We start from the raw sequence: 14,601 nt of genomic DNA, 5'->3' as shown, positions 1-14,601 counted from the left end.
TCCTGCAGCTATGACCTTAACCATTCAGAGTTAAACCTTAACCATTCAGAGTTAATGCCTAACCTTAAGAATTCAGAGTTAATGCCTAATCTTAAGAATTTTGAGTTAATGCCTGAACTTAAGAATTTGGAGTTAATGCCTGAACTTAACCTTGGAACGATACAGAGAAGTAACCAAAAACTAAAACATTTGGAACAACTTTGAAATGTGACGTTTGAGAAACATTTATGAATGTCTACTTCTGACATGAGAGCTTGTTGGTGTGTGTTGTATTGTGTGTTTCTGAAAAGCTTGGTGAGAGAGAGAGAGAGAGAGAGAGAGAGAGAGAGAGAGAGAGAGAGAGAGAGAGAGAGAGAGAGAGAGAGGAGGATCAAACTTGAATTAATTAATAAGCTTATAGAGAGAACTGGAAAGGAGGGATGACATGAAAGAGAGCTAGAGGGGCAGCAGGGGATATCTTGATGACGATGAAGAAGTCAGTCAGACCAAAGAGCCTTTGAAAAGCAAAACATCCCTCAGACTTCAGACACACTCATGTCTCCTTAGGCAAAAATATTTCACATCATTATGCATCTCTTTTGCTCACAGACAGTTCCTAAAAACTCTGGAAATGCCTTTCTCAAAAACATACACTATACATACAAAGGTATGTGGACACCCCTTCAAATTAGTGGATTTGCTGACAGGTGTATAAAATCGAGCATTTACATTTACATTTTAGTCATTTAGCTGACGCTCTTATCCAGAGCGACTTACAGTTAAGTGAGTGCATACATTTTTTCATACTGGTCCCCCGTAGTAATCGAACCCACAACCCTGGCGTTGCAAGCGCCATGCTCTACCAACTGAGCTACACAGTCATACAATCTCCATAGACAAACATTGGCAGTAGAATGGCCTTACTGAAGATCTCAGTGACTTTCAACGTGGCACCGTCATAGGATGCCACCTTTCCAACAAGTCAGTTCATCAATCTTCTGCCCTGCTAGAGCTGCCCCGGTCAACTGTAAGTGCTGTTATTGGGAAGTGGAAACATCTAGGAGCAACAACGGCTCAGCTGCAAAGTGATAGGCCACACAAGCTCACAGAATGGGACTGCCAAGTGCTGAAGCGTGTAAAAATCGTCTGTCCTCAGTTGCAACACTCACTACCGAGTTCCAAACTGTCTCTGGAAGCAATGTCAGCAGAATAACTTTAGTCGGGAGCTTCATGAAATGGGTTTCCATGGCCAAGCAGCTGCACACAAGCCTGGAGTGGTGTAAAGCTTGCCGCCATTGGACTCTGGAGCAGTGGAAACGCGTTCTCTGGAATAATGAATCACGCTTCACCATCTGGCAGTCCGACGGACGGATCTGGGTTTGGCGGATTCCAGGAGAACGCTACCTGCCCCAATGCATAGTGCCAACTGTAAAGTTTGGTGGAGGAGGAATAATGTGGACATTTTAAGTATTTTTGACACATTTTGCTCATTGGGTTTTCTCTATCAGCATAGTCATGATGAACCTTCCTTCAGACTCACATCTCATTGAGATGAATACAGGATAATTGAGGATCCCAGTCCTGTTGATGGGTCACCAACACCCTGAGACTGAGACAGAGAGGGAGAAAGAGGGAATAGAGCTGCCATAGTCTCTGACACGCCTTGCTGTTTTGCTATTATTCCCATCTAACTGGATATTTTTTTTGTCTTTGCTCCTGGTGCTGTCTGGGACAGACTGGGTGGATGTGATGTCTCTGCTCCTGGTGCTGTCTGGGTCAGACTGGGTTGATGTGATGTCTCTGCTCCTGGTGCTGTCTGGGACAGACTGGGTTGATGTGATGTCTCTGATCCTGGTGTTGTCTGGGACAGACTGGGTGGATGTGATGTCTCTGCTCCTGGTGCTGTCTGGGTCAGACTGGGTTGATGTGACGTCTCTGCTCCTGGTGTTGTCTGGGACAGACTGGGTTGATGTGATGTCTCTGCTCCTGGTGCTGTCTGGGACAGACTGGGTTGATGTGATGTCTCTGATCCTGGTGTTGTCTGGGACAGACTGGGTTGATGTGATGTCTCTGCTCCTGGAGCTGTCTGGGACAGACTGGGGACTCGGTTCAAAACAGAATCTCCTCCCTTTCTGATTTGTTTATAGGTTGGGGAGTACTGTGGGAGTGGGAGCAGGGACGAAAGCAATTCTGACAGTAAATCTATGGGCCGGTTGGGGATAAGGGCACCAGTGACGGTCAGTGCCGTTTAAGATGAAGGAAGACGATTATTTGTTTAAATTAGCATGGCCTCATTTCTATTACAGCATATTGCATGACTATCAACCAGTTCAATGTAACATCGATGGGTTTAGGCTACTACACAATACTCACATTTTCCCTATACCCATCATGAGGTTGCTACAACCTAGACTGTGAATGAAAGTTTACAATGTAGGTGCACACAGGTCGAGAGAAAGATTTGAGGTGACAGAATAAAAAATTTTCAACAGAATTGGCGGAATGAATACACCTTTGATCACACTCAAACAGTTCACTTTCATAGCCACATATAAACAGCTCGTTGTATTCCTTCTCGCATGTATGCACTCTCCTCCTCTCACCTTTTCCCTTCGCTTGTGGACTTCAATGCACAACACATAAGTTGCCTGTGACCAGGCGAAAAACCTTTCCAAGCCAAACCTTCATATCATAACCGCTGCACACAGCCTACATCGTTGGCACTATATTAGCTAAAGTGACATCATAGTCTTCATAGCTAATAGAACTAGTACGTTTGTAAGCCCGCTACAATCATGCAGTACAGTGTACAGCCAGTCAGCAGTTTATCAGTTACACCGGCAGACCACGGTGGCAATAGATTAGCATAACCAAAAGCTTACCTTGACTTGGAAGAGTTCCAGTGTTGGGATGGTCATAGCCAGCTAGCTAACATAGCATGTTTGATCCTGGTGTTTGAGTAGGCAAAACTAGCTAGCTGCATTTGCTAGCAAAGTAAGTGAAAGTGAAAAATAAATGACAAAATAGCTCTCTCTCTCTCTCTCTCTTGCTCCTCCTTCATTTTTGAAGAAATTCATTTGTTCGAAGCTGTTCAACTATTGTTTTTCTCTCTCTTTGAGTCAACTACTCACCACATTTTATGCAATGCAGTGCTAGCTTTCAGTACTAGATTCATTCTCTGATCCTTTGATTAGGTGGACAACATGTCAGTTCATGCTGCAAGAGCTCTAATAGGTTGGAGAATGTCCTACGGAAGTTGTCATAATTAACATGTAAGTCTATGGAAGGGGGTGAGAACCATGAGCCTCCTAGGTTTTGTATTGAAGTTAATGTACCCAGAGGAGGACGGAAGCTAGCTGTCCTCTGGCTACACCATGGTGCTACCCTACAGAGGGCTGTTGAGACTACTGTAGACCTTCATTGAAAAACAGTATGTTTTAATAAATTATCTGGTGACGTGAATATATTTAGCATAGTTTTATCTAAAAATGAGAACTTTTTAAATGTTTCACTATTTTTGTTTTTTATGAAATTCACTGCAGAGGATGGTCCTCCCCTTCCTCCTCTGAGAAGCCTCCACTGAAGAGCACACATGCGGAGATACACACACACCTTAGAGATGACAGCAGACACGCTTGCACACACATATTGGAGATGGGCGACACACACACACACACACACACAAACACACGACTATATAACAAATGGGTCAGTTCAGTTGACGACCACAACTCAGTTTGAGCTATGACTCATTGGCCTCCTGTTGATTGGGGCAGTCAGATAAGCCTCTTTTCCCAGCACAACAGTCATGGCCACAGCCATTTACAGTCACACATCATATATCCCACTGAGCTACTGGAAACATAATCACTCAAGCACACAGAAACACGGCGGCACAAATGGGTGAAAGACGACACCACAGGCATGCAATACATCCAGTATGAATATGAGTCTGATAGAATGTGTAAGAACCATACCGTGTAAGTAATTTCTGTCATTCCGATTAATATTTATCTATCAATCATTACACCCATGTTATAGCACACACCTCATTCCAATAGCACTGGACAGGGACGTCACTCTTCTTAGAAATTCTGTCTAGAGATTTAGGACGTTAGAATAATTCTGATGTCCCTAATCTCCTCGTATTAAAGGAGTCAGCTTTAACTTCTCACATATACATTCCTGCTGGTCAGAGATATTCAGCCCCTCTCTCAGGGGCCAATGACATTCGAATAGAAAGTGTTTCTTTATCATTAAACACCAACACGTTTCAGCACACCAGCTTTAACCAGGGTGCCTCTCACATTACTTGACTGAATAGGCTTCTCACATTACTCACTCAGGCTCCTCAGGGATTGGATATGAAATGAAAAGAGACTGTAAACTCTGTGGCAAATTTACTGGAAGAGAGTGAATTTAAGCTTGGCTACCACTCAACAATCACACCCACATGAAGCAATTTATACTGAACAAAAATACAAACGCAACATGCAATAATTTTAAAGATTTTACTGAGTTACAGTTCATATAAGGAAATCAGTCCTTTGAAATAAACTAATTAGGCCCTAATGTATGGATTTCACATGGCTGGGAATACAGATACATCTGTTGGTCACAGATACCTTTAAAAAAAGGTAGGGGCATGGATCAGAAAACCAGTCAGTATCTGGTGTGACAGTGGCCTGTGGAATGTTGTCCCACTCCTCTTCATTGGCTGTGCGAAATTGCTGGATATTGGCGGGAACTGGAATACGCTGTCGTACACGTCGATCCAGGGCATCCCAAACATGCTCAATGGGTGACATGTCTGGTGAGTATTCGGGCCATGGAAGAACTGGGACATTTTCAGCTTCCAGGAATTGTGTATAGAACCTTGCGACATGGGGCAGTGCAATATCATGCTGAAACATGAGGTGATGGCAGCGGATGAATGGCACGACAATGGGCCTCAGGATCTCATCACGGTATCTCTGTGCATTCAAATTGCCATCAATAAAATGCAATTGTGTTCATTGTCCGTAGCTTATGCCTGCCCATACCATAACCCCATCGCCACCATGGGACACTGTTAAAAACATTGACATCAACAAACCATTTGCCCACACAACACCATACACATGGCCTGCAGTTGTGAGGCCAGTTGGACGTACTGCCAAATTCTCTAGTGGAAAAATGAACATTCAATTATCTGGCAACAGCTCTGGTGGACATTCCTGCAGTCAGCATGCCAATTGCACACTCCCTCAAAACTTGAGACATCTGTGGCATTGTGTTGTGTGACAAAACTGCACATTTTAGAGTGGCCTTTTATTGTCCCCAGCATAAGGTGCACCTGTGTAATGATCATGCTGTTTAATCAGCTTCTTGATATGCCACACCTGTCAGGTGGGTGGATTATCTTGGCAAAAGAGAAATGCTTACTAACAGGGATGTTAAACAAAATAGCTTTTTGTGCGTGTGGAGCATTTCTGGGATCTTTGATTTCAGCTCCTGAAACATGGGACCAACACTTTACATGTTGCGTTTATATTTTTGTTCAGTGTAAATACGGTACACAGACACTGGCAAATGCATGCACACACGTTAATACATACACGCACGTGTGCACAGACTAACATGAACTTGGATGCACACACACTCACACACTCACTCACACTGTGCTGTGGGCAGTGGATTATCACCCCTGGATGGAGCCATGTGACTAATAAAGCTCTTTGGCAGTTCTAACTGATCCTTGTGGTGTCTGTTGATGTGAGGGGATGAGGGGGGTACTGATGAAGCTGTAGGAGCAGAGAGGAGAGGAGATGTTGCTGCTGTAGCCTCTTTAGCCTGTGGCTGAGGGAGATATTAACCCAAAGACACACTCATTACTACACTCACACACACATACACTACCCTAGACTAGATAGCTCCACACACACAGAACACGATTAGCCCAACACATGTTTCAAAGCCTAAGATGAGCTTAGAGTAGCATGCAGTGTGGATGTCCGACCTGATCAGACCTTATCAGACCTGATAACGACAGAGAGAGGAAGGGGCGGGGGGGGGGGGGGGATAGAGAAATAGGGAGAGAGAGATAGAGAGAGACAGTGAGACAGAGAGTGAGAGAGAAATAGAGAGATAGAGACAGAGAGAGAGAGCAATGTAAACATATGTTTCCCATGCAAATAAAGCCCTTAAATTGAAATTGAATTGAGAGAGACAGAGAGAGAGAGAGAGGGGGGGGGGGGGGAGAAGAGCTAGTGATGGGGGACATGGTTTCTTGTTGCTATGTTTTTGTTGTTATAGGGAATCATTCCTATTGAAAGTAGTGTGTTGTGAGTTGACAGAAGATAACGGCATCATGTTCCCTGAGGTTCTTCAGAAGAAGCCATCTGTTATTAATGCCAGAGCTATGACCTCCTGCTGTACTGACTAAGATCTACACCTCTCAGCAGACCTCTGTTAACCTCCTCTCTCTACCTCTATCTACCTACCTCTGTTAACCTTCTCTCTCTACCTGTTAACCTCCTCTCTCTACCTCTATCTATCTACCTCTGTTAACCTCTTCTCTCTCTGTCTCACTCTCTCTCTCCATCTACCTACCTCTGTTAACCTCCTCTCTCTACCTCTATCTACCTACCTCTGTTAACCTCCTCTCTACCTTTATCTATCTACCTCTGTTAACCTCATCTCTCTACCTCTATCTACCTCTGTTAACCTCTCCTCTCTACTCTAGCTACCTACCTCTGTTAACCTCCTCTCTACCTTTATCTATCTACCTCTGTTAACCTCCTCTCTCTACCTCTATCTACCTCTGTTAACCTCCTCTCTCTACGTCTATCTATATACCTCTCTTATAACCCCCCCCCCCCCCCCCCCCCCCCCCCCCCCCCCCCCCCCCCCCCCCCCCCCCCCCCACAACCCCACACACACACACACACACACACACACACACACACACACAACACACAACACACACACTCATACACACACGGCATTACCACTGCGTAGGAGTCAGACAGAAGAGGAATGACACTGCCTTGCACACAGAGTAGCCTCACATTTATAACTTACAACAACAGGCGTACAAGATACACACTTTCATTACAGCAAGGACCGAGAGGTTAGGTGTTCATCTTCTGGGCAGGTCATCAGATATCTTCTGGGCAGGTCATCAGATGGCGAGCAGAGGGACTGAAGGCTCCCAAAGCCTTGTGGTTCCTGCTTGTCCCTGTGTACTTCTCAAATGGCACCCTATTCCCTACATAGTGCACTACTACATATGGGGCTCTGGAGCTCTATATATAAATAGTGTGCCGTTTGGGACGCACACTCTGCTTCTGTGGAGCTACATCCTGGAGGTTGAAGCTTCTGCAGGGATCCATGTTGTTTTTATGACATATTATGTTTCTTAGGAGCTTGTATCTCTGCTTTCTGCTATTGTAATTCTGTTCAAACTGTACCGTTTCGGCTCCAGCATGTCCTGATTAAATACAGGAATAGATCATGGATGAACCGTTTATAGTAATGGATAATGCTCCTGTAGATCTAGTTTCTGTTGATCTAGTATTTTTAGCTCTATGTATGGGAGTTCTATGCTTTCTAGTTCTGTGTCCAATGGTGAGCGACAATCTGTAGTCAGCAGACACGCCACAGCCAATGGCTGACGGATTACAGTGATTACCTTAACACAACTAGAAAGATGCCCCTTAAGACCAACAGACAGACACACATACATACACACACACACACACGTACACCACACACACCAGCATGAACACACACACGCACACACACACAATTTCCTGTCCTTGTCAGACACTGGCAGACAGTACGCAGGTGTTGTTTTAATGAGCAGAAGCAGAGACGTGGAGGCTAGTGAATACCATCACCTTTTATAGGAATCATCCCAACCCTCTCTATTTACCTTAGCAGTGTGCTGTCTACACACACACTCACACACACACACACACACACACACACACACACAGACACACACACAATGTGTATAGAAAACAGGAGAAGTTGACTCCATGGTATAGTGCTAGTGCTGAAACCACTACAAGTTGGTTATCTTCCCTGTAACTTGTCTCTGCTCTGGTATACATTTGTATATATAATTCACTCACAGACTGTAGCCTACATGTAATCATATTCACTCACAGACTGTAACCAACATGTAATCATATTCACTCACAGACTGTAGCATACATGTAATCATATTCACACACAGACTGTAGCCTACATGTAATCATATTCATTCACAGAATGTAGCCTACATGTAATCATATTCACTCACAGACTGTAGCCTACATGTAATCATATTCACGCAGACTGTAGCCCACATGTAATCATGTTCACTCACAGACTGTAGCCTACATGTAATCATATTCATTCACAGACTGTAGCCTACATGTAATCATATTCACTCACAGACTGTAACCAACATGTAATCATATTCACTCACAGACTGTAGCCTACATGTAATCATATTCACTCACAGACTGTAGCCTACATGTAATCATGTTCACTCACAGAATGTAGCCTACATGTAATCATGTTCACTCACAGAATGTAGCCTACATGTAATAATATTCATGCACAGACTGTAGCCTACATATAATCATATTCACGCAGACTGTAGCCTACATGTAATCATATTCACTCAGACTGTAGCCTACATGTAATCATATTCACTCAGACTGTAGCCTACATGTAATCATATTCACTAACAGAATGTAGCCTACATGTAATCATATTCACTCAGACTGTAGCCTACATGTAATCATATTCACTCAGACTGTAGCCTACATGTAATCATATTCACTCAGACTGTAGCCTACATGTAATCATATTCACTCAGACTGTGGTCCTCCGTAGCTCAGCTGGTAGAGCACGGCGCTTGTAACGCCAAGGTAGTGGGTTCGATCCCCGGGACCACCCATACACAAAAAAAATGTTTGCACGCATGACTGTAAGTCGCTTTGGATAAAAGCGTCTGCTAAATGGCATATTATTTTTTATTTATTTAGCCTACATGTAATCATATTCACTCAGACTGTAGCCTACATGTAATCATATTCACTAACAGACTGTAGCCTACATGTAATCATGTTCACACACAGACTGTAGTCTATATGTAAATGTAATCACATATGCATAAACAACTGATACATCATGCATTGACACTGACACTAATGGATACCAGTCCATATGCAGTACATGCAGACACATATGTGCATACATACACTGAGTGTACAAAACATTAAGAACACCTTGCTAATATTGAGTTTCATCTCCTTTTGCCCTCAGAACAGCTTCAGTTTGTTGGGGGCATGGACTTTACAAGCTTTCGAAAGCGTTCCACAGGGGTACTGACCCATGTTGACTCCAATGCTTCCCACAGTTGTCCAACTACCATACCCCAATCAAAGGCACTTAAATATTTTGTCTTGCCCATTCACCCTCTGAATGGCACAAATACACAATTCATGTCTCAATTGTCTTAAGGCTTAAAAATCATTCTTTAACCTGTCTCCTACCCTTCATCTACACTGATATAAATGGATTTAACAAGTGACATCAATAAAGGATCATAGCTTTCACCCGGATTCACCTGGTCAGTATATGTCATGGAAAGAGCAGGTGTTCATAATGTTTTGTACACTCAGTGTATATACCAAAGTCTCTCACACACAGACATACAGTAATAAACCTATAACGCAGTGTAACCTGATTCAGTTTCCCACTCTGAGAATAAACAATGGCGGTCTTACCTTTCCGATAGGTCCGATCCTGCTTATTGCTCTGCATTGAAAAGGTCCCCATGACAAGCCCCATGTTTACAGCCACACAAAGAGTATGTGTGTGCGATTGATTGAGTGTGTGTATGTGTGTGTGCATGCGTGTGTGTGTGTCTTGTACGCCTGTTGTTGTTAAGTTATGAATGTGAGGCTAATCTGTGTGCAAGGCAGTGTCATTCCTCTTCTGTCTGACTCCTACGCAGTTGTAATGCCGGTGTGTGCGAGAGCGTGTGTATGTGTGAGAGAGAGCACATGTTCTATGGCACTACCTTTGTCTATATGGCAACACTGACACCCCTGGGTTTACATTCATCTGTCTCTCTCTCTTTATTTCTCTCACACTCCATCACTCTCTATCTTTCTCTTAATATCTCTCTTTCACTGCCTTCTTGTCATTCTATTCATTCTTAATATACGCCTGTTACTCCCCCTTTTTTCCCCCTCTCCCCATCTCTTTGTCTGTCTCGTGGGGAGAGGGGGATCACACTGTGGCTTACAGAGGAGGAAGGAAGCAGACAGAATCTCACAGAGGAAAGCTGAAAGCCTGGGAGGAGAGAGGAAAGCTGAAAGCCCGGGAGGAGAGAGGAAAGCTGAAAGCCCGGGAGGAGAGAGGAAAGCTGAAAGCCCGGGACCAGAAGTCCCCACAAGAATAGTAAACGAACAAAAATGTGAACAACTGGGGACATTTTGTTGGTCCCCACAAGGTCAAATGCTATTTCTAGGGGGTTTAGGGTTAAGGTTAGAATTCGTGTTTGGGTTAGAATTAGGTTTAGGGTTAGGGTTAGGAGCTAGGGTTAGTTTTAGGGTTAGGAGCTAGGGTTAGGTTTAGGGTTAGTGTTAGGTTTCCAGGTTAAGGTTAGGGTACGGGTTAGGGTACGGATTAGGTTTAGAGGTTAGCGAAAATAGGATTTTGAATGGGACTGAATTGTGTCCCCACAAGGTTAGTTGAACAAGACTGTGTGTGTGTGTGTGTGTGTGTGTACATGTTTTCCTACCTTATCAGGACCACAATGTCCTAACAATTCACCAGTGTGTGTGTCTGCGTGCGTGCATGCGCGTCGAGGGGTGCTTGTGCCTGTGTGTATATAGTGTGCATAAGAAGTGTGCGTAGTGTCTGTGTATTAGTATTTCAGGTGGGTATGTGCTACTGAGTGCTGATACATGTACCGGTACACTGAACATGTCTAGAGTTGTGCTCATCATTCTTGATACACAGCTGTCACTACTGACCTGATACACAAGGGACTACCTGTGTCCACATGAAACCTCCTGTGCCTTCACACACATTAATCCATATTAGATCACGAGTGCTTACACACACATTCAATCAACTACATTAGAACACTGGCATTCTGATTAACAGGAGACCCCATGGGACCACTAGTGCTCTCCCACCCACACCACCCCATGGGACCACTAGTGCTCTCCCACCCACTGTGATCTCTATTGGGCCTCCTGTCCTGTCCTATCGGCAGGGCTGCTATGGTATGGAACTCTGTGCATAGCCACACAGAATCTATCCTACCATTCTCCTCCATTGCCACACATAATCTATCCTACCATTCTCCTCCATAGCCGCACAGAATCTATCCTACCATTCTCCTCCATAGCCGCACAGAATCTATCCTACCATTCTCCTCCATAGCCACACAGAATCTATCCTACCATTCTCCTCCATAGCCACACAGAATCTATCCTACCATTCTCCTCCATAGCCGCACAGAATCTATCCTACCATTCTCCTCCATAGCCGCACAGAATCTATCCTACCATTCTCCTCCATAGCCGCACAGAATCTATCCTACCATTCTCCTCCATAGCCACACAGAATCTATCCTACCATTCTCCTCCATAGCCACACAGAATATATCCTACCATTCTCCTCCATTGCCACACAGAATCTATCCTACCATTCTCCTCCATTGCCACACATAATCTATCCTACCATTCTCCTCCATAGCCGCACAGAATCTATCCTACCATTCTCCTCCATAGCCACACAGAATATATCCTACCATTCTCCTCCATAGCCGCGGGAAGTGGTGGTGCTGATGGTGCTGCAGCACCCCCTGAAAAATCTGAATAAAACAAATAATAATAATAAAAAATATATATAATTTTGAAAAATGTTTATTTATTTTTATTTTTTTGAAACCCTCTATGGAAAGATCAGACTCTCATGAACACGATGGTGTTCTCCGTTTTGGCCTCACAAGATTTGTGTGTGAAAAAATGATTGGAGGTACACTGTTTAGTTTCGACAATAAGGGGTTAAATACATGTTCAATATATATATATAATAATCCTGATCTTTCTTATATTTACATTTACATTTGAGTCATTTAGCAGACGCTTTTATCGAGAGCGACTTACTAGTGAGTGCATACATTTTCATCCTGGCCCCCTGTGGGAATCGAACCCACAACCCTGGCGCTGCAAACGCCATGCTCCACCAACTGAGCTACACGGGGCCCAGATATACGTTTTATTCTCTCCTGTTTTCATCTGAACTCCGTGGCGCAGCGGTAAAGCCTGGTTCACATTTTCAGTCGTTGGCTTCAGTAGCCTATAATCAGTTGGAATACCAGGTCCACATATCATGCTTGCCTTTTGCCAAGTTCACTATTTTTCAAAAGTGGAATCTATGGTATTATTTAGGATGCTTAAGACAGAAGCTTATACTATACTAAATAAAACAAATTATTTCCCCTGAATTTAACTAAATGATGACAGTGAAGAAAGAAAACATTCAACTGTGTGTTGCATTGAAATTCAAGTCAAAGTATACCCATGAACCTGTTTTATCTGGGACAAATGGATTATCAGTTGTCTTCATTGAGTCCATTCCAAATGGTTGCTTCCATTGACCTGGGAGTAAAACAACACCATACAAACATGCTTTTACTTTACACATAATACTGGATACAAATAACACACAGTTCCATCTTATCAACTTAGGATAATTGATTCACTAAAGAAAAGCCACCAATTAGTATGTCCTCCCAAACAAGCAATTATTACAGTAAGTCAATATACATGGTGATTGCATGTGTGGACTCAAAGTCAATCAAAACAGTTCACTTCAAGCAATGAAGCCAATCTGTCAATTAAAAGTTTAGTTATTAGCAGAGTGCCAGAGTCTGGTCAATAAATACATTAGTACTCCCTCAAATCAATGAAGGAGAACATAGTGACTGTATTCAACCCTGTGAATGTAAAGTGGTAGTGGATAGCCTGGTCCCAGATCTGTATGTGATTTAGCCAAATCCTCTGACTATCATTAAATGGCATGAAAACATACAGATCTGGGATCAGGCTATTAGTGTGGGGAGTGTTGGGGTTTAAGAGGAGGTCCAGCACCACCAGGCCACTCTCATACGGTCCCACACAGCGCTGAGGGAGTCGAAGGCAGGACACACGTCCAGGATGGTGAAGTTCTGCTTATCGATCTCACCGCCGTCGTAGTAGTCAATCACATAGCGCACCTCCTTTCCACAGCGGTCTACGATCCAGTCGTGCCTGTTAAACGATAAGCCATACTCCATCCAGTGGCGAAACCTGGCTCTAGGAGTGAACTTTTTTGCTTTGCCTCCAAACCGTAACAGGGAGGGTCCGCAGGGACATTCCTTCATATGGAATTGTTCCCATTTGAGGATCTCCTGCCATGCCTGTTCATTGTTCTGGTTGTGAATCTTGATGATGTTCGTCATGTCTTTTTGCCCAAGATCTTCATCCTTCCAGTGCCATCCTTTCCTCAGCATGGCATTCCAGAACATATGTTCCCAGGGGTAGACCCAGTTCTGATCTGTACCACCCCAGGGGATCTGGGACTCCTCTCTGTTCACTGACAGATCAAAGGGCTGACCTGGGGTGGGCTGCTGGTTGGGTGGCGGCATCATGTTGGCGATATCAATGTCAGACACAAATTTCTCTCTGTTGGCTGCTTTCATGGGGCACTCCACAAACTCGTATGCCCGATCCTGATGTGTTGACCCTGCCTGGTCTGAAGCTGCTGGGGGGGAAGTGGTCTCAACCTGGACCGGGGCGGACGCCTTGTGCATGGGACTCTCTGATTGTGGTACAGGTGCACTTAGTTTGGTCTCTTTTGCATGGGGCATCCCTGGGGTGGAGAGCCAGCATATGGGTGAGGGACCACAAAACCCTCTGCTTTAACTGTTGAACCGGACATGGGATCCATTCTGCCTGACAAGTTAGTCACTGGATAGGACTACACCCCAGACTTTGTGTCTCTCCCACGACATTATTTATTATCCCACAATATATCTCTTATTAATTATATCTCTCAGATATAGGACAGACACTTCAGAACAAACTTCCTTTCAATTTTTTGGGGGGGACTATCTGTTGTTTGATGTAGTTAATCTGTTATTCAATGTGTTTGTATGGGCTAATAGCAGTAATGCCAAATAAAAATGTTCATCAAATTATTCTTTATTTATTTTTTTATATACTTCAAGGGTTCTTAAAGTTCCAAATCTAATAGCAAAATGATCCTTGGTATGATCTTCTTAAAACAATTCCATCTAGCTTAGTAGAACCCCCTCTACCGGCTTAGACAGGGCTTAGACTCTTATGGGTGAAAGCAGAGAGCTCCTCTGTGAGACCAAGCATAAAATGGCAGTAACACAGTCATTAGGGCAGCACTCTCATTAAACACACTGCTCCTCAGCACAGGTAGTCAATCAGGACAGGGAGGGAGGGAGAGGAGGGAGAGAGGTAGAAATGGGTGTGTAATGAAAAGTGACATTTTCTTCTCTCTCCCTCTGCCCTCCTGGCTCAGTGAAAGTGATGACAGCATTTTTAGATCTAT

General features: G+C 43.9%; 1 pseudogene across 1 annotated transcript; it reads right to left on the bottom strand.

Annotated features, from left to right (window-relative positions):
- Positions 1-13,111: 13,111 nt before the first annotated feature.
- On the bottom strand, positions 13,112-13,968 carry LOC311105242 (holocytochrome c-type synthase-like; annotated as a pseudogene). The gene has a single exon. The product of its transcript is annotated as a holocytochrome c-type synthase-like (transcript).
- Positions 13,969-14,601: the final 633 nt, after the last annotated feature.

The sequence above is a fragment of the Coregonus lavaretus genome (genome assembly GCF_964263955.1).
Source record: "Coregonus lavaretus genome assembly, chromosome: 29".
NCBI classification, from domain to species: domain Eukaryota; kingdom Metazoa; phylum Chordata; class Actinopteri; order Salmoniformes; family Salmonidae; genus Coregonus; species Coregonus lavaretus.
This window is presented reverse-complemented; position numbering and strand designations above follow the sequence as displayed.